The 21,660-nt window shown below is 31.7% G+C and overlaps 1 protein-coding gene across 4 annotated transcripts in view; it reads left to right on the top strand.

Annotated features, from left to right (window-relative positions):
- LOC130902448 (RNA-binding protein Musashi homolog 2) overlaps positions 1-21,660 on the top strand; it is a 642,276-nt gene that overhangs the window by 451,560 nt on the left and 169,056 nt on the right. The window lies entirely within an intron of this gene.

The following is a 21,660-nucleotide window of genomic DNA, read 5'->3' as shown; positions in this document are numbered from 1 at the left end:
GTAAGCAACTCACCTTTACTAAAATCAGATGTGACATGGGCTCGTACAATCTTAGAGAAAACCACAGCTCTTGCAGAACAACTTGCAAATGTATTGTCACCTCCAGATAATAATAACGATGAAAATATAAAAAGTTCATCTTGAAGCAGCATGCCAATTATCTCTATCTTTGATGACATTGAGTTAGATAACAAATAAAACTTCTAAATCCCAAGAAAGCTCCTGAATATGATATAATAACAGGGAAACAGCACCAATAAAAGAATTGGTGCTGTTAACAGTAAGCTGTAATACTACATTACGCCTCGGGTACTATCCAATACAATGGAAGTACATTCAGGTTATTATGATTGAAAAACCTGGCAAACCCGTAACAGAACCTAGTTCATATCACTCTATAAACCTTCTCCCAATAATGTCAAAACTAAAAAGGCTACATGTAAAATCCGAATGTTGTACCTATAAACGAACTCATACCACACCACCAATTCGGTTTCAGATACGAACACTCCACAATTGAGCAATGTAACAGAACATAATTAAAACAACCCTAAAAGAAAAAAAAGGTGTATGCTGGAGTATTTCTCGATATACAACAGAGTTCGACAGAGTCTGGTGTGATAGTTTCATGGTCCATTTCTGTATCTAATATTCACAGCACAGACGGTACCTTCATAGCAAACGTAACCTAACCTTACCTAACCTAACCTTTGCAGACGACACAGCAATCATGACAACATTTGTACACCCAACTGTAGCTGCAGAAAAAGTACAAAATCATCTAAATTTGTTACAAAACTTCAAAGCCAATAAATCAGAGCAAATAACAGTTACAACAAGAAAATCTGTTCATCAATAATATTTCCATTCTGATAAAACCTGTTGTCAAGTAGTTGGGTTTGCATTTAGATGGAAAACACATAATAAAAACAAGAGCAAACAGTTAGATTTGAAACTAAAAAATGTGCACTGGCTACTCAACAAAACGCCTCAACTAAGACTCGAATTGCTCATCTAAAAACCTATATTCATACCAATCTGGTAGTAAGGAATAGAACTATGGGGCTGCAGTAAACCTTCATACGAAGATATTCCACAAACTCCAATCCAAAACACTCTGTATGTTGAGTAGAGCCCCCTGTAACAAACAATTCAAAATAATCTGAACAAGATGTGATAAAGAACTATTCCACAAGATACAACCTATTTTTAAACTTCTTTTTGTGTCAAAACTATTGCGATTTACGTTATGATGACTATCATTTTTCAGTGTATCCATTGAACTCGTTTGTACAAAGAAATATTAATTGAAATTAAGTACCCACTCATTATATTTTTTCAGTGTCCACCTTCTCCGTAGCCACTCCAAACGTTTAGCTCCATTGGAGCATAAAATGAAGTGAATAAGTTCAAGTATGTTTTAAACTGAAGAGCAGTTCCATGTAATAACGACAAAAATATAACTTAACTTTCCATATAGAATGTAAAGGAATGCAAATGTAAAAAATTCAGTTATCCAAATAAAAAAACGACATTTATCCCGTTATATTTATTTAGCTGTAAAAATAAATTTTAAATTCGATAATTAAACTTTTCATGAATATATTACAATATTATAAAATACGAGATGATTGTTATCTCATCTCTAAAAAGTCATGTCAAAGAGAAAATTATTAGTAGTCCAAAATGACATTTTTATACCATCCGGAAGAGAAAAACAAAGCACATGGACGTGTAAAACCAGCTAAACTCACTTTAATTGTTAAATAGGCAAAAAAGTGCGATGCGTAAAACAGCCAAATTCAAATTGCGCAGCTAACTCCATGATTTACGCCATATTATGTATTGTCTTCGGCCATATAACGTATCCATGCAATAAAAATATGTTTTCGATGGATTAAACCATTCAATTCAATCGATTTAGGAAGTTGAAATCTATCATCTGAATTTACAAGATCAACGGCTAAGAATTTGTAGAACAATGTTTCTTCATACTTTTAGCATTGAGAGTTGGACGGTCTTAAAATGGAAGAGCGATGTTTTCAGCCGATACAAAGACAAAAATCATGAGAAAAATCAAGATCAATCAACTACTTTAAGGCCTTTCACAAAAGAGCGTCAAGAGTTACTAAATTTTTTGGACTCATTACCCGTCATGGATTCACATTACTGCCGAGCAACAACTGAAAAAAAATACCTTCTACCAGATTGAACATCAAAAAAGGTGTTAATGACTTTTACATAAAAAAATTGGTGTGAACAACATATCGTAAAGCCTCTCTCTTTCACTATCTTCAATGAGGCATTTGATAACAAAAATTTAGGATTATTCATCCCTAAAAAAGATCAATGTGAGAGGTGAACTCTATATAAAGTTAGAAAATTACATGAAGCAGATTACATAGAGGATCAAACTAAAAAATGAGGAGCGAGAACAGAAAAGTAAAAGGATAAAGAAAAAAAACATTGTTTTTACAGTAGACCTACAGGTATTGATGTCTCCTAAATCCAAAATATGCAGCTTATATTACCGAACAAACCTCCAAATACATAACCTGACATTTTTAAATTTAAAAAATAAAGACGGTGTCTGTTATTTATAGAATGAAAGTGAAAGACGCTTAAATTCCGAAGAATTTGCTATTATTTGGATCGATTTAATAGAGAACAAAGTTGAACTCCAGGATGAATCTGCTAAACCATTGAAAGTAATTTTTTACAGTAATAGGGGTACTTACCACAACATGAGTGAGTTGAGTCTAGGATAACGATTTACTCATTACAGCTACTCGTATGAATAAAAATATCGTGATAGAGCAAAAATTCCTTGAATTCAGGCATACGCAAATGGAGGCGGACTCTGTGCATTCGACCATAGAGAGGACCTTAAAAAACAAAGATATTCATGTACCAGCAGAGTATATATCCATTTGTAGATCCTCAAGGAAAAAACCGAGTCCATACAAAGTAAAATATCTAAACTACCAATTCTTTGAAAAGTTTAATGAGATTCAATTTTATAAAAGCATTCGCCCTGATCGATCAAAGGGGATGCTAAGGTAACAGATATAAGAGCTCTTCGCTACACTCCAAATGGTGATATTTATTACAAACTTAGATTCCCAGATTAGTGGCAAATAGTACCATTTACTACTCCACAAAATTTATACAGTAGCAGGCCAAAAATTACCGCGAGAAAGTTCGAAGACCTACAATACTTAAAAAATACCCTACCCGAAGATTATCCCTCTTACTACGATAACATACCTCATGATTGAAACTTCAAATAAAGTGTTAATAATAAATAATTACAGTATTAAGGAGAAGAAGAATAATAGTGGTTTTCAACTTAGTTACTATTATAAGAAAAGAGGATTTAAGATATTTATGTTTTTTTTGTTCCATTTTTTGTTTTATGTCAAAAATTTTTTATTAAAATACTAATTAGTTTAATAAATAATTTGCCAAATATGTTACTATGATGATTATAGGGAATAAATAGACTGATTACCGAAATATTTAAAATTATTTTACTTACCCTTGAAATCTTTAGATAAACCTGCCGGAAAAAAGTACGGAAAATAAAGCGATTGCTCCCAAAAAACCTGCTTAATAATAAAAACAGTTATAACTTATTAACAATAAAAAATTACTATGTAATTAGTTTCTAATAACGTAGAATGTTCAAAAATACAACTATATTTTTGGTCTTAACCTTAAATTACAAAATTCAAATTTATTAAGTTTTATTTTTATCCTTTAAATTTGGGTTAAAGTAAGCTAAAAGGTTTACACTCAGCCGACGATTTCCAATTTGAACAATTTCTAGTAGAGAAAATAGAGGTATATTATGAGTTACATCGTACTGAATCCTCATGGTTTATTTTAACTTCAAAACCGTTTTCAACATTCACAGCTTACTTCTCAGGTTCGGCTTCAGAGTTCTAAAAAACTCCAGCATCTATGGTGGCTTCAAAGAGGTTATATCTTCGATTTTACATGTTTCTCATTTTAAAAATCCCTTGCTTATACTTTTAATAACGAGACATTATACAACTATATGGATTTTCTATTTTTTCTACAGAACCTACACTTTTCAATTTCTGTTAGACCCTAGGAGACAGTCCTCTTTACGAAAGCTAGAGACAAAGAGTAGCTTGGTTTCACTAATAAGTGCTTTATCAAAGATCTGAAAGAAATTTTTGCACCGAAAAAAGCTAGGAAAACACCCTCTTAGTGTTTCTTTTTTGTTATTCTCCATCTTCCGAAGCTCTTTTTATTCATTTTCTTAGTTTCCTGTATCACCAGAAAACACTACAATTCTTACCTTTTTCATCGGCATTTCTGAGTGAGTGAGTGAGTGATTAATTCGATAGAATGGGAGCTCCCTGCTTTAATAGCTGCCTGACGGATCTTTGGGTAACAAGTAAGGTGCTCAGAAGCCTAGCGCTGATGAGTATTTGTTGACAACTCCAGCGACTGCTACTCTGGAGGGTATTAACTCTCTATATACCATTTAATGATATTTTGTTAGAAGGTATTTTAAAAGTATAACATATAATTGGTCATGTTTTTTGTCTCTCCGCTGTGCATCTCTTTCGAACATCAACAGTTTTCCTATCGTTGTTAGTATTATAGAATGACAACTTGGATAACAGTCACAAGGACCAATATTAAAATAGAAATACGACTTCAAACTTATCACCACTTCACCACTTTCCTCTGACAAACGTTGCTACTAGGTGGAAAATTAAACAAGTTACCCTATCACATTCCGTACAATTTCCCCGTTTTGATGAATAGATCAATACTGAATACACTGTTTACACCAACACTGACAATTAGACTGTCTGATGCACGTCTCGATAACCAAGTTATCGTCTTCAGAAACTGAAGGTAACAAAAACGAAACGATCATCAGACAGTCTAATTGTGAGCGTTGGTGTAAACAGTGTATTCAGTATGAATATCGCCAACGGCTACAGAAATTCCAACTTAGACTAGATCAATGAAAAACAAGTGAGGGTTTTTTTATTATTTTGTGGAAATAAACTGAATGTATTTTTGAGTTATGACGTACGTATAGCTTTCTAATGTTATAATCAGCATTTACTAATACTGGATTTTTTTAATGAATGTCATTTCATATTTGAAACTAAACAGTAGATTTCAGTAGCATGCACGAGATGTTTTGATGAATTGAAGTATATTACATCAACTGTTCTCTCTATTCAAACTGATAGATAAATGTTCACTCTACAACTGTTGATTGTACATTTTTCCAAAAAGTATTTTCATTTATCTATTGTTCATTAAAATTCATTGTACTTGACATTGTTTGTATATTCGGCCTTTCGAAGTTCATTACATCGATTTGAGCTTTCAATAAATGCCTATATACGTTCATTTTGTTGATTATTATTTGCCTCAGTATTTATTTTGCTCAAAATTCCATAACAAACGAATTTTTTGATCGAATGAAATGTAGAATTGAAATAAAAACCAACAATGGTTTGTAGTTTCGTGACCAAAATATCAAATTGTGCATTTTCCAATCAGAAATGAACCCGCGATTACTTTACTGCAAGGTGATAACTTAACCACACAACAACGCATTTTTAATATAAATTATTAAGTGAAAAAATCTTAGTTGACTAGTTGAATACTTAATTAATATACAGTGCTTTTCAGATAAAAGTATCCACCTTTAATAACTTTTGTAATACTGGTATTTAGAAAAAATCCAAAAACACGTCAATTTATGTTGGAAGGGGCAAGCATTATGGCTTATTTAAACTTACTGGAAAAGCCACCCCCTCACCCCTAGCAGCATCTCCTTTATTTTTTTAAATTACTTTTCATATTTTTTATGTAAAATTTGGATACTCCTCTTTGAGCTGATTTCAAAAATGTATAATACTTGTAGGTTAAAGTGGTTAGTTTATGAGATAAAACAATTTTTCTTTTAAGAGCACAAATTTTACTTATTATTTACTTTCACCTTATTTGCCTGTACTAAAATGGGTTGTACAACAGTTCAAACTCTTTTTAACTGTGCTATTTATTATGAAGTTACAATAAGTTTTCAAAATGAGTACCATTCACTTCCATACAATGGTATAATCTATTTTGAAATGCCTCTCTGACATTGCTTAATACGGCTGGATTTAATTGTCGACATTCATTTTCTATCCTCTCTCGTAAATCATCCAGAGATTCTGGTTGGGTAGCATAAACTTTTGTTTTTAAATACCCCCATAAAAAGAAGTCTAGGGGTGTTAAATCCGGTGACCTAGGTGGCCACTCCATCATCTGCCCCCTTCTACCTATCCAACGAGCGGGGAATGTTTCGTTTAAAAATTGTCGGACAGGCATAGCATAGTGTGGGGGAGCTCCGTCTTGTTGAAATACCAGTAAATCTTCGGAAAGGTTTTCATCATTTTCTATTATTGTTGTAATACGTGGGTCAACCCCTTCCCTGAGTAACTCAAGATATGATTCACCATTTAAATTTCCGTTGATGAAGAAAGGTCCGACAAAGTGGTCACCTAGGATACCACACCAAACGTTTAACTTTTGGGGATGTTGTGTATGGAATTCACGCATAATATGTGGATCACTTTCAGCCCAATACCTACAATTATGCCTACTTACTAAGCCATTTAATGACCATGAGCATTCATCAGAAAAGCAAATATTGTTTAACAATTGTGGATTGTTATTGATAATTTGCGTCATTGATTTGCAAAACTCTAGACGACGATCAAAATCATCTTCATTCAACTCGTGCACCAACTTAACTTTGTATGGGTGGTACTTGAATTTATGTAGAACTCGGAAAACTGTAGAAGATGAAACACCGATCGCTCTACTTGTTGTACAACCCATTTTAGTACAGGCAAATAAGGTGAAAGTAAATAATAAGTAAAATTTGTGCTCTTAAAAGAAAAATTGTTTATCTCATAAACTAACCACTTTAACCTACAAGTATTATACATTTTTGAAATCAGCTCAAAGAGGAGTATCCAAATTTTACATAAAAAATATGAAAAGTAATTTAAAAAAATAAAGGGGATGCTGCTAGCGGTGAGGGGGTGGCTTTTCCAGTAAGTTTAAATAAGCCATAATGCTTGCCCCTTCCAACATAAATTGACGTGTTTTTGGATTTTTTCTAAATACCAGTATTACAAAAGTTATTAAAGGTGGATACTTTTATCTGAAAAGCACTGTATATTAATTAATATAAATTTAATAAATTTTTTCCATCGTTTTCATTTTTGTACTAGATATCACTTTGAAATTAGTCTCGTCATCTTTTGGTAAAATTATATATCTTCTTCGTTTCTTGTAGCTGCATCTATTATTAACATTGTCAGGCATTGCTCACATACATAGGAGCTGTCAATGATGAAAAAGATCTAAAGCTGCTACACTATTTATATTCATGCTCTCATTTATGTACTGTATATAAATTTGGTCAATTATATTTTATTAAGTCCTTTACTTTCTGCTTCTTTCCATGTTGTACCTCTTTTCTCAAGTATAACACCAATTACTTTGATCCATATTGCTTTATATCTTCCCCTTTTTTGCCTATTCTTTTCCCATGCTCTCTTGATCCTTTCACTCATTTTAAACGACACCATCAACTTAACTGACTGCTCAATGAATTCCAGATCTTGTCATATTTGTTAACCTATTCTTTTTTCTAACACTTCTCACATACCTAATATATTTCACATCTGCAACTCGCAATGCACTTGATTTCTATTAGTGCGATTACATGTTTCACAGCCGTAACTTTCATAGATGTATGCAGTAAAGTTATTTATCTATAGTTGTTTGTTATATTGGTTGCTATTTATGTCAATATATTTTATCACTCAACATATTCTCCTCTTAATTGGATACATTTATCATAGCGAATCTGCAACGTCTCTAGACCTTTCAAAAAAATGTTTCTTCTTGCTCTGCAAACCAGACCTCCACAGCTTTCATTACCTCTTCGTTGGAAGAAAATTTACGACCTTTTAAACTTTTTTTCAGTTGAGGAAAGAGATGATAGTCGGACGGAGCCAAATCTGGTGAATAAGGATGGTGTTCTAGTAATTCAAATCCTAAATCACGAATTTTTTGCATGGCAACATGAGATTTGTGTGTAGGGGCGTTGTCCTGCAAAAACAAAACACCTTTGGATAGCTTTCCGCGTCTTTTCTCTTCAATTTTTTTCCCGTAGAGTGGTCAGTAATGTCGAATAGTAATCTCCAGTTATTGTTCTACTCTTATCCAAAAAACCAATCATGATTACTCCATGGCAATCCCAAAAAACTGAAGCAAGAATATTTCCAACAGAATTTTGGACATTGATCACCAAGGATATTAAGCATATCTTCGTAAATCTACTTACCTCTTAACCCTTTTAAATACAATTACTTGGTGATGGCTCGATACTCCAATTTTTCGATTTTCACAATTTCGGTGGAAATGTTTTTTCTTTTAATTTATTACGTAACACTGGTTTACTTTTTTGACGTCAAACTTTATACTAGCACTTCTAATAAGTTATTGTTGTTTCCTATGGTAACGCAATATTTTGTTTATGCATGGAATTGGTCTAGGCTAATAAAATATTCTCGTATAACTTCTCTCTGAGTTATCATTTATTTATGTTATTAATTTTTTATTTCGCTCGTTATCGCCTTCTATTCTTATCAGTGGTTTCTTCCATCATTTTTGCCTCTTTCGTTAAAAATCTATCATTTCATCCTTTATATGTATTTCGCTTTGTTGCTTACGTAAGACAATTGCTGGTATTCTTTGTTGTCACTTCCCGGTTTGCTTCAGAAATCTGTCTAACTAGTTTTCTTTGCTTCGGCTACTGTGTATTTCACTTTTTTTTTCTGTTCTTAGTATTTTTCAAACTTTTCTACTATTCTGCTTGTCAGAAATCGTTTCCATGTCTACTTTTTGTTTCTTATTTCTTCCTTTAATTGGGTAGGCCAAATTGTTGACAATTTTTTTTTGTAATTATTTTGCATATTTCACATTACTTCTTCTACTGCTTCGCTTATCACTACTGTGACAACATTCTAAATTTTCTACAGGTTTCCAGATAAGTTTTTCATTTATTTAATTCGTATATTTTATGTGACTCTATGTGCGCGTCCTTCTGCTACTTACTTTTCTTCCAATGTATATGTCTTCATAATTTCGAGGTTAATTTTTCTATATTTCTTTCTACTTTTGGTAATTATACCATTTCCCCTCACCTCATACTCGTAGTTATACTAGGAAGTGATCACTACCAATCTTAGCTCAGCATTTGAGTCTAGTGTCAATATATGTTTTGTCCACCATAACCTAATTAATTAATGGATCTTTCCTCTCTTTTCTTCACCTCCCTTGAGTATTTATCGTATATTTATGTATTTGAAACATGAGTTGTTTTTTATCAGGTTATATAAGAGACAAGACACAATTTTTGTTTCTTGTTACCTCTCCATAGTTGCCAGAGATAAATAAAGTGTAAACAACGGATTACTCAATTATTTAGAATGAAACTCAACATTCCATTTATCAGACGTTCGTAATTTTCATTCCTTGAGTACAAAAAATATTCATTGAATAATTCTTTCTACTGTTACTGTAATGCATTTCCCCAATAAATCAAACAATTACACATTAAAATATATATCTAAATAATTACGTGTTTTCACAATGAAACGCTGAACAAATAACAACTTCATTAACACAAAATACAATAAAAATATTATTTCAAAAAAAAGTTATAAAATTACGATCAATATATCAAGTAAATCAAAATCTTAAATCAGAATGAGAACTAAAATCAAATTCTAAATTTAAAATACAAGTATATGTAAAGGAATAAAAGCTGATTTCACAATGATTATTCTATAAAAGATTAACAATTTCCAGGTCCGCAACTGTTATTTTATATTATTTTTACTTAAGCCAGTATGAAAAATCCATTGTAATTTTAAATTAGTGTGAAAAAAACAAAACAAAATAAAAAGCTCGACTTGAATTTGTGTGTGTGTTTGTGTTCTAATTAACAAAATAAAGTTATGAATAGGCCATTTTGATCAATATTTCAGCTATAAAACAAATTGGCTATTTATAATTCAGCTTAATACTACAGGATATAGTATTAATATAATCTCTCCATACAGTTGAAATTATTGTAAAACGAATTATATTAAAACTTAATATTGTAAATGTGATTTCAATATTTTTGTGGATAGATAGCTAATGAATATGTATCATACACCTCCTACAGCTTTTATACTAAAGGTTAGATAATGCAAATAACGGCAGTGGCTAGCCAACCAAAATTTCGATACGTTGTTACAAAAAGAAAAAGTAGAAAGTTTATTAGCGATAATGACCAAAAAAAGAATAAATATCAATTTATTTTACTACTATCGCATCAATGATAATAGAAACTATAGTACTTCAAATTTAAGATCATTTGGGTTAACTGCAAAGAAAAGAGAATGAAATGGGGAACAAAAACTACAACAACGGGTGGTAGACTAATGGAAAACATATAAGTATGTAGAGCCACAACAAGGACAAGAAAACATCAGTTACATTAAAGCACAAAAACGATAAACTTGGTAATATCAAGATAAACAGATAATGGATTCTACTAATGTCGTTAAGAAGGAGAAAAGTGAAAAGGACTTGAGGTAACGTTATGGGAGAAAGAAGAAACGCCAGAGAGAAAAGAGAGGGAAAATATAACAAAGGTAGCTATATCCAATGAAAGTCCATGGAAAAACATGAAAATAATGACAATATTTCTATTTTACTGCCAAGACTTGTAAATTTGATTATTGGAAATTGATACTTTTCCATTAATTTTCGTTGCATATTTGCAATTAGGTACTACAGGTAGGTTAAAGGAATCGTTCTGTATGTGGTAGCTTCATGGCTGATATAGTTTTCCTAATTTTGTAATCTGTGATTAGGAATAACTACAGAGAAATGCCCGAATCCTATGCTAAGTACTTCCAAGCGCAATTTTTCATACATTATCAATGCAAAAATGGCGCCCCAATTTTGTTAATTTTTTAATTTGATAGTTATTTTTGAAGGATACGTGTAAGTTTGATATAACAACCAAATATGAAATTTTCGATCTTAACCAATTAAAAGTGATTAAAGAATGGTCCGCAAAAAATGTTTTCTCCTTCTTGTTTTCATGCATGAATTCATCATATTTTGTTCTCTAAACACGGAATCTGACATGCAATTAAGCACCACACGTACATTTCCAATATAATATTTATTTAATTAACAAACAAAGAAAAGTTATTTTGAGGTTTTCTTCTTCTCATTGTTTCCATTGGAGTTTCTCGACAAGCTAACCAATCTAAATCAGCAAGCATTACTGCTTACCATTTCCCACTGTACGTTTTTCAATCTCTATTATATCCTGATGAAACCTTTCACCATATTCATCTGATATGGCTCTCCAAGATTTTCAGAAAATAAATCTAAATGCGAGTCCAAAAAATGAATCTTGAGTCACATATTGCAACCTAAAGTTTATAAGCAGAAATAAACTTTCGAATGATTTGTCGGTAGTTCTCAGCTTTTGTATTCCCAAAAAATGGAAAACTTCCACAAAAGCCACCCAACCTATTTTTTCTGCTTTGCTCAACTTCGATTAAAAAACTTCGCCTTTTATTAGCTTACGTATCTACCTGCACCATCCTTATTCATACCTTTCACAAAGTTTTTCATGAGTTCCAACTTTATGTGAACTGGTGGCAGAACAGTTTTTCTTCGTTTTTATTTTGTAAAATTTTTCTCTTCCGTGACTTTCCCACTCACAATAAAAACAGTAAAATTTAAAACTCCCTGTAATACCTCTAGGTTTACATAATATTCCTTCTGGTACGTAGCATGTGCAACGGGCACAGATGGGTATTCATTACCATTATGGAGTAGAACGGCTTTTAAACTTATTTTTGAAGCATCAATAAAAAGTCTTGAACATCATTACAATGTACCAAATCATTACAATGTATCCAATCATATTTCGAAAACTAACTCGCAAAATCTTTTTACCTAGTACGAAAATATGAAACTCTAGTACTCACTCTAGTACTCTAGTACTCTCTCTAGTGCTCTCTCTACTACTCTAGTACTCTAGTACTTGTATCCAATAGATTCCGAATCTTGTTCCAAGTAATTGCGCATTAGATTTTGAAAGTCCCAAGTCTCATTTAAGTCACCTTGCTTAAGTAAATGCGATTCTTTAGATGGACTGGAAGATCTAGACAAATTTTATAAAGATGAAGATGTACCGACAGAAAGAAAACTCGATTGAGATTGTAGACCAGAAATTTTTTTTATTTTCCACCCTCTCATTAATTGGTGGAATGGAAAGTGAAGTGCCTTCACCACGAGGAATTGGTCTCTTTGCACATGGGACGTTCGGGTTACAATCTTTTTTTTTGAGAGTCCTCGTGTTGATGTCATGCAGAAATAAAAATCATTTTCATGATTCTGAGGCTTACTCCAAATCATTGGCAAACAAATCTTATCTCGCTCATCGATAGAAAATCCAAAATATTGATAAGCTGTTTCAACAAGATCTGTCATGACATTTCGCTGTGTTTTTAATACGAATTCCCCTCAAATGTAACAAAAACAGTCTGTAAAATGTTTACAAGTTCGTGGCATTTTATAACCTAAAAATTTATTTTGAAATGATATTCAAACATCTATATTATATTTATTGGCTCTGCTCATAACAAAATACATACTACATATAAAAAACCAATTTAGAGAACATGAACTTCATGTAAAACTTACCGAAATATTTGATAAATGAGGGCTTCATTGCGGACCTGTGTAATTGAAGTCAATTATTTCAGTTAAACTGATGCTCATAAAATAATTTTTCCGCGTTTGATGCTGAAATAATTCAAAAGACATCGTGACATGCAATGTATGGGTTTTTCAAGATGTGCCAAATCCAATAAATGTTGATCGCGTACTAACCACTTCTAAGCAAATGGTCGCCTGTTTTTTCAAAATAACTAGACATCTCACCACAATTACATTAGAGCAACGAAGAACAGTAAATTCTGAATGGTACACCAGCATTTTTTGCCAGACGAAAAAATCAGAGAAACCAATCGCAGAAGACTAATCAGTCTCCAACACGACAATGCGATCTCTTCCACATCAGTTCAAACAAAAACGTTTTTGAACAGTCAAAACGTCGAATTGAAGAGTCATCCGCCGTATAGTCCTTGTTTGGTACCCAATGATTACTTCTTATTTCTGCAGATTAAAAATAAATTGCGAAGTCGACGTTTTTCTATATCTGAAAAAGTGTTTGATGCGTTTTGGAGGTACCACAATCTGAATGGAAAAATTGGAGAATATTATGAAAAATCAAAAAGCCATATCCAATTATTATTATTTGTTTTGATTTGTTTATCTCAAAACATAATTATTATGCCACGTATTAATAAAAGATTTAGTGATTTGCATTCACAATATATAAACTGAAACTACTGCTCAAATAAGCATAAAAATATTGTAACATGAGACTCATGTCCGTTTATGTCTTCAAATAAAGTCATCTACTCTGCTTAAAATGAGTGGGCACTCGGAATAGCAGGCACCGCCTCCAATGTACACTTATTTAATGTAAATATAATCCGACAGTCATTAATCTTGATCAAAACGTGACGTCCATGTGACATTCTTTAAAATATAATTTAACGTTTCGTGCAAACGTAAACACATTATTTTTAATAATGATTATTATAATTACGTTATAATTATTTTTGCATTAATTAGGCTGATTTACACCTACATTTTGACGGAATTGTCAATATATTATGTGAAACTGTTACTAGATTTTACCTATTCACCTATTTCATTGTCACAACATTGAAATCTATAGATTTTGATGTGATTTATTATTACTTGCATGGTAAATACGTTTAATATTGAATTAATGCTTATTAGCAAATATACCATAAATTGCTATCTTTTTGCAACAAGTTTTTAGGTTTTTTCACATTCTGTTTATTTTGAAAGAAATATTTCGATATATCAACTATTTTTAATTTTAACCTTTTTTGAGCACATTGAATCAACAGTATAAATGCATTTTTTATTTAACTAAAAATTTGGCAAAGTCACACTTAAATAGGGGATACTTTGCCATCAACTAATTTGTTCTTACGTATTGTGGCGAGGACACGTCATCTAACGCGCTGGTCATTGATTAATGTAGTAGAAATTATAAAGAAATTGTGCATGGCTCCATCTCTTGGGTAACCATTGAACATGCTAGATGTTTCGGGAAAGAGTTAGCTTCTTCCACATGTTCTGGAACAGCAGTTGGCAACACTCGGTTCACGGACGTATGCAGAAATACTTGCGAAAATTTGGGAATTGTTTATCGACAGTGAGCTTGTGAAACATTGTGTCTTAGTTGAAGAGTTGAGCGCAGACTATAAAAGAAATTTCAAAATGTATGTTTATCTGCGAGACTATATACTGGGCGCACTAAATACTAAAGGGCAAAAATTTATTTCAGCCGCTTCTGAAAAAGAATCAAAATTCTTAAAGTTTCCCCTCGGCCCTCGATTGAAATGCTATTTAAGAACTTTAACGTCTGTGAGAAGGTTTAATAGTTATGTAGTTTGGAGGATACGACTACAGGGCAAGATTTATTTCGCAACTTGTAACAAGCCATAGCATTTATGAAATTACCATGTAAATAAGTAGTTATTGTAACAACAGATGAAACGCGAAGCATGATTGGTAAAAATAATGATCTTATAAGTAGAATTGAAAGAAAACATGAGACATAAAAAATGAATTAGCCTTTTTTGTATTATTCTGAAGTGAGATGGTTAAATAAAGGTACAGTAAGAATTTTTAATCCTAGATAAAAAATCAATATTCTATTTACGAAAAGAATAAATTGGTTCAAATGCCTACAGATCACTATTATCATGTGGTATTGGGGTTGTGGCAAGTACAAATGAACGTGATTGATCTCCCATGCAATAGGTTATTAGTAGAGTTGCCCAACCAACCAATCTCAACTTTGCTAATTTAAATAAGACAAAGACATGTATTAGTATATCAAATTTTATTTATTGGTACGATATACATACGAAATTGCAGATATAGAAATCTATTCTTTATAATCGAAAACAAAAAATCTTTAATTTGGCCATCTCTACCTCTAGGGTTGGGTAAGATGCTTCTTACGTGGAGATAGTGATGGCATATATGTTTTAAGTATTATTCACTTCTTCTTATTTGTCATCCTGTCATGCTACATCCATCGTGGAACCACAATTCGCAATTCAAACATTGCTTGAGCTATAATCCGGTCTCATCCATATCGAAAAGATGAGTCGGTTTATCAAATGTATCTGTTGGAGGACAGATTGGAGTAATTTGAAATAATCATTCACCCGATATTAAGGCATTCCTGATCCTGACTATAGAAACATCTAAAATAAATTATTATTTTTTTATATTTCTATTTACCCTCTATGCAATTAATACTCTCAATTTATTTAATTATCTATTTGGGGCACTAAACCTCCACCATATTAAATATAGTGAGTTTCTATTACTTCAAATTTAAAATGTCCTTACTTTCAGTTTTCCTTATGGAGAGTTCCAGATTTCTTTTAAGAAAAGATCGTAACAAGTCTTTTTCGGCAGCTCCATTTTTAAATTTGTATGAAATTTGTAGAGCATTCGTAAATCTCTAGGCTATTTGTCAAAAATCCAAATAACGAGCTGCAAATCGACAGCTTTGCATTTTCAGTAGATATAGCTTCGTTTCAATTGCGACACCAAGACTGTTACTTTGTCCCCTTTTTTTATCTTCAGTTTCCTGCGGCGAAGTTTTCTTGATGGTATTCTATAAGTGCGAGCTGCTAAATTATTAACCAGCTCACTTTTGTCGATTGCCTGCCTGGCTGCCAATAAATTTTCCTCTGTCAAGTTACGTCTTTGAGGATGTATTTTTTTATACAAAACATGATATCCTGAGAAAAAATAATACAAATATATTGGCCATCTCTACCTTGTACAATCCAACAATAATCAATTTTTGAGGTTTTTGAATAAAACTCTTAGAGATTAATGCTTCTACAAATTAGAAACTACTCTAGTAAAAAATTTTGCGCCTACCTTGAAAAAAACCATAAAATCTTGTAGAATGATTGAAACACACATACTGTCATGTATAAAAGTTTTAAGTATATTATTTTACAGAAAATTAAATAAATATATATATTAAGAACTAACTTACCCTAACTTACCTAGTTAGGGGTTAAAATACTTTACTCTTTTATTGCTATAGAAGCAGGAAATTCTGTAACGAAAACAAACATAATCAAGCTAAATATATTGCAAAAAATTTGGTAGATTTATCTAAAACGACAATATATAAAAGATGGATAAATATTTGAAGTTATAATCTTCTGGTTGACTCTGTTTACTTGTTACTTAATATAAACAGTTACAACGAGGTTGGACAAATATTTGTTATTTTTTCTATAAACTTAACTGCATGTTTCTTGTTGCTGAGACAAAATCCTGTTATTTTTTAATCTAATAAAATCATGACCATTGAAAAGACTCAGTGATTACAAATAATAATTACTCTTATAAAATAATGATATAATAATTTGTTATAAACGTGCATCGTTATTGATGCACTTTTCTGTGCTTTTTCTTATCAATAATATCTAACACTCATTCTCGATATAAACGATAACATTTCCCTACAAACAAATAATAGCAGTAACATTTGTAGCTGAACCGGAAATTTCCGCTTAACATTCATACTTTAAAATAGACGCCAAAGAATTCATATGAACCGATTCTCAAAACACCGATAACTTCCACGAACAAAAGACCATTTCGTAGCTCGTTCTTCCTGCTCTTTGTTGCTATCAAAGAAAATAATGTATTCTTCTTCAGAAATTTTCATTTTCTTTTATTTTGTCAGTCAAGTTTTCGATTGAAGGGATTTTATAAATAACACTTCATATCGTGACTATATTTTATAACAAAATCGTACATTCTGACAAAGTAAACTCTGAAAGATTTAAGTTCTGAGAGTACCTATGTACAATCCTTACTTTCTTCATTTCTTTGTATTTGGAACTAATTGTTTCAAATCGTTAGATTTTGATTTCAATTTTTTGTTTTCTTTGAAACTAATCGGAATCTCGCCATCTCTGAATGGCTAGAAGTAGTCCTTATAAGCTTCTGTATCAATTTTTGACAACATTATAGTGTTTATCTTCCCTTCCCTAACAGTTTTCTAATATTTTTTTTATTCTCTATCTTCCATTGTTTCATATTTGTTTCAGTCAAGTTTTCCAAATTTTTCCGTTTCTGCTTTTCTTATGTCTTTTTGCTTTCTGTCATTTTTCTCATGAGAATTTGTTGTATTCTTCTCTTATCTATCCCTAACAGTTTGTTTGAACATCTTCCAACAATTTTGTTTCCTATTGGTTCCTGTTCTTTATGCTCATTAGCCAGATTTCACTCCCAAATATTAAGATAGGTGCAGTTATCATGTTGTATACCTTCATTTCTATGTCTTTACCTATTTCTTTTTTCCTGAATATTGTGTTATTTATAGAATAGTATATTCGATTGACTTTGCTTATTATATTCGCTAGATCAATAACTATTTTTCTATTTTCTGTGAAAATAACCAGGTGATCCATTTTATCTATTCTTTGCCCTTTCCATATTCTATATTTTGTTTACTACCATCTTTATACATTTTTTGATATCCATTCTCAATTCTTCTATTGTCTGTATCGAATTATCTGCTTCTTCTTCCATTTTTTTTAAATGCATCTGCCACTATTTTCATATCGTCAGCAGAAACCAATCAGTCTATTTTCGCCGGAACTAGGTTTCTGTAGCTAATGATTGTCTCCAGTTTATGATTTGTTTATCTTCCTATTCATGGTTAGTATAAGCAAATGTTCTATATCCACGTCGTTCTATCCTTTGTCTCTATGATTCTCTCAAACTAATTGAAGATAAATATATTGCTCTGTAGCTTTTACACATTGGTTATTCGGCAGCGAACTCAAATTCGGCAAAGTGTGTGCGCGAATGTTTATCGCAGCAAACAAAACCGCTTTAACAAAGATAGAGACCGTTTATAGAAGGTGGGCCCGAATCCAAACGCCGCCGAATATTGAATAGAAATAGCAAGTCATTGGCTGCTAACGAATATGGATGAATACTTGAATCGGGAGACTACTGTTATTGATGCGAGGTGTTGGCCATTGGCTGTCATACTGTCACAAGGAGTTAACGATGCCCAGCCTTACACAGCACATCACATTGTACTAATAATTCGTTGAAAAGCAATCGAATCATTATAAATAACGCCGTTATTTAGACACTTAATTGTAGTCCTACTTGGAACTTAGAAAAAAATCGTTATTATATCTCGTTAACATGCTACAACTGAATATTAAATTATAAAACGTAAATAGACGAGTAAAATGTACCTTCCTGTAAGGGAGTTTGATTTAAACAGGGTATCAGACGTGAACTGATCCCTTTTTGTACCCCATTCGTAATTCTGATTTCACTTTTGCCCATATTAACTGTATACAGTTAAATATGCAATAGTAAGTAGGTAGTTGTCAAGTGATTTCAGTTTTTCTTTACATGTTTTTTGGTTCTGTGATTGATCCACAGCAACTTCTTTCGTGACTACTCGATAAATGGAAAATTTATTTACTGTAGTTAATTCAGCAAGTCTTATTATGATTGCATTATCATATTGCTGAATATTTTCCTTTTTTAAACATTCGAATATATTTAAAATAACTTGTGCGGTGTTTGTATATCTAAATCTTTATTATTAAATTCATAGTTGTCTTTATTCTCACTACACTGTGCAATTTCATTCTCTTCATTCGCCCATGGTCTAAAGAACGCAATATTTCTATTTATTCACAGAAATTTAAGCCGACGCCACTGCTTATCGCACAATGTCTGGCAAGAATATTTCGAAGAAATTGTGTATATACACCTTCCGACAACTTCGGTCAATAGAGATGCATTTATGTTTAGGATTCGATGTTTTCATTGAAAAACAGTGGAGATGATGAGTCCACGTGGACTGACGGTTTGTTAGATGTTTACCGAATTTGATCCAGGAAGTAAACATTATTTTCCATTTTTTAATTTGGTATGCACATTTATAAAATATTGATTGTTTCTCGCATAACTGACTCCTCCAATTAATTCTGGAAGAACTATACTCCCATATTAGTATAATAATATTGTAATATTCAACCTTTTTAATGTTGTTAATATGTTCAAAAGATGCTATAGTTTATGTCAAAACAATTATCTCTTTTGTATATTTGGTATTTTCTGTGACAGTGTCCGTTTTTTCCATCACAATAACACGAATTTAAAAAGATTGTAATTAAATGTTGTAAAGATTTCGTGTGATAATTAAAATGTTGGATTTTACGTTATCCTGCACCTATTATTCAAAAATTCTAGTTATATGATCGATACATCAATTGTTCGATTATATATCTTATACTTATACTTATATCTTACACTTAAACCTACCAAGCGAATTTAACCGTCCGCCTCTGTCTGTAACTAACATCTTCGAAACATCTCTCCAATAATATTTTCCTCCCTTTGGAAAAATTTATACGGAAGTAGTTCGTTAAGGTTGAAATAACTAAGCGAGAAGTTCATGATCATTGCGGTTTCGATATACACCTGAGTAAACAACTTTGATAGTAGCAATTTCTTGGCTATAACACTACACTGAATTATTCAAGTGTGTTTCTCTTGTCTTGTATCATTATTATATCTACTTCCCTTATTTTGACATGAATCTTTCACTTTGAAGATGGAAACAAAGTTCGATACAATGTATCTGTTTTTCATTTGTTATACTGATCTGACAATTGGACTGGCAACGAGTGCTTTAGGTGGATCTCCTCTCGTTTTTATTTTTCTTAATAATTTCTAGTGTTCCACAGTTCACAGTGTCAGCGATTGTATAACTTATCAATTCATCACTTCAAGTTTCTCTCGATGTCATACCAATCTGTCTCTATGGTGTTACATTCAGACTATTGACATTCTATTACATTCATTTATTTTGTTTTCTTTCTCTTCTCTACTGTTCATATCAACAACAGTTTCAATTTGATTGTATTTTATTTTTTAAATAGAATTTCATACTGTTTTCCAATTGACTGGACTAATTTATGCTGCTACTTTGCTTTCTCTTTTTCTGTCTTATCATTATATTTAATAGTTATTCCGTACTCTACAAAAATCTCAGAAGCGCCAATTGTTAGAAAAATAATATCGGAAACATCGATGATATCGTAAATTGCTTTTCTATAGTTTCTTTTCCACATAATCCTCATACTATAACTTAAGTTTTGAAATAGACAAATAAAAACAAATATTTATAATTGGATATGGCTTTATTGTTTTTCAGAATAATCTCCATTAAGATCAATACACTTTTGTATGTGTTTGAACTAATTGTCGAAGCAATTTTAGCAAACAAATGCTGATGTACTATTCAGAATTGACCGTTTTACGTTGCTCTAATAGAACTGTGACGACGTGTCCAGTTATTCCGAAAAAAATAGGCGATCATTTGATTAGAAGAGTTTAGTGCATGATCAACATTGAATTTGTCTCGTCTTGAAAGTCCCATATAGTCCGTTGCTGTCGGCTTCATATGCATCTATGATGAATCCAAACCGAACAAATGTTTTTGATATCCAAATATTTATGCAATATTAAATGTATGAGGGTGGAATAAATGCCCAAGTATGCCTCAATGTCACGGTATGTTTCATGACGATTTTGTAGAATCAGTTTACGCACACATCGATGTTTTGAAGTAGCCAGGAAACGACTAGGAAAGGAACATAGAGAACCAACAAACGTACGATATGATGAATACTGCTAACAAGATATATAAATACAAGAAAATAATTGAGTTTCAATCAATACAGAAGACAAAGGAAATTCCTAAGAGAGAATGCAATAAAACAATAAGAAAGACAAAAAGAGAGCGGTTTCTTATTGGGAACGTGGCAATGAAACACCAAAGTGGATTAACTTCAATATATTTTCCGAGCTTTCGAATACTTATGTATTCATCTGCTGGGACTGAAATATGATTTATGAATCTGCCAAATTTTTGACAACTGAAAAAAATAGAAAAAACGTCTATTTTTAAAAACAACATATTAGAAAACTGATTTAAATAACCTTAGTGTAATTTATGCATATCTTTTAGATTTTGAAAAAAACAAAATTATATTCTAAACAATATTCAGCTACATTCATAACGACCTAGCCTATTGAAATTTAATCTTATCCATAAATTAACCGATCAATATTGTACATCATTCACTACAACTTATCATTATCTAACCTCTGAAAATCCAACGTCATTCATAATCTAACCAATTCAAAATTAATAAAAATTCCTATAGTAACCAGAATCAATATTTCAATTAATCAATAATTCTATCAACGTTAATTTGAATATTGATTTTTGAAACCTATGAGTTTTAAAATTTTTTACAA

The sequence above is a fragment of the Diorhabda carinulata genome, chromosome X (genome assembly GCF_026250575.1).
Source record: "Diorhabda carinulata isolate Delta chromosome X, icDioCari1.1, whole genome shotgun sequence".
In the NCBI taxonomy this organism is placed as follows: Eukaryota; Metazoa; Arthropoda; class Insecta; order Coleoptera; family Chrysomelidae; genus Diorhabda; species Diorhabda carinulata.
This window is presented reverse-complemented; position numbering and strand designations above follow the sequence as displayed.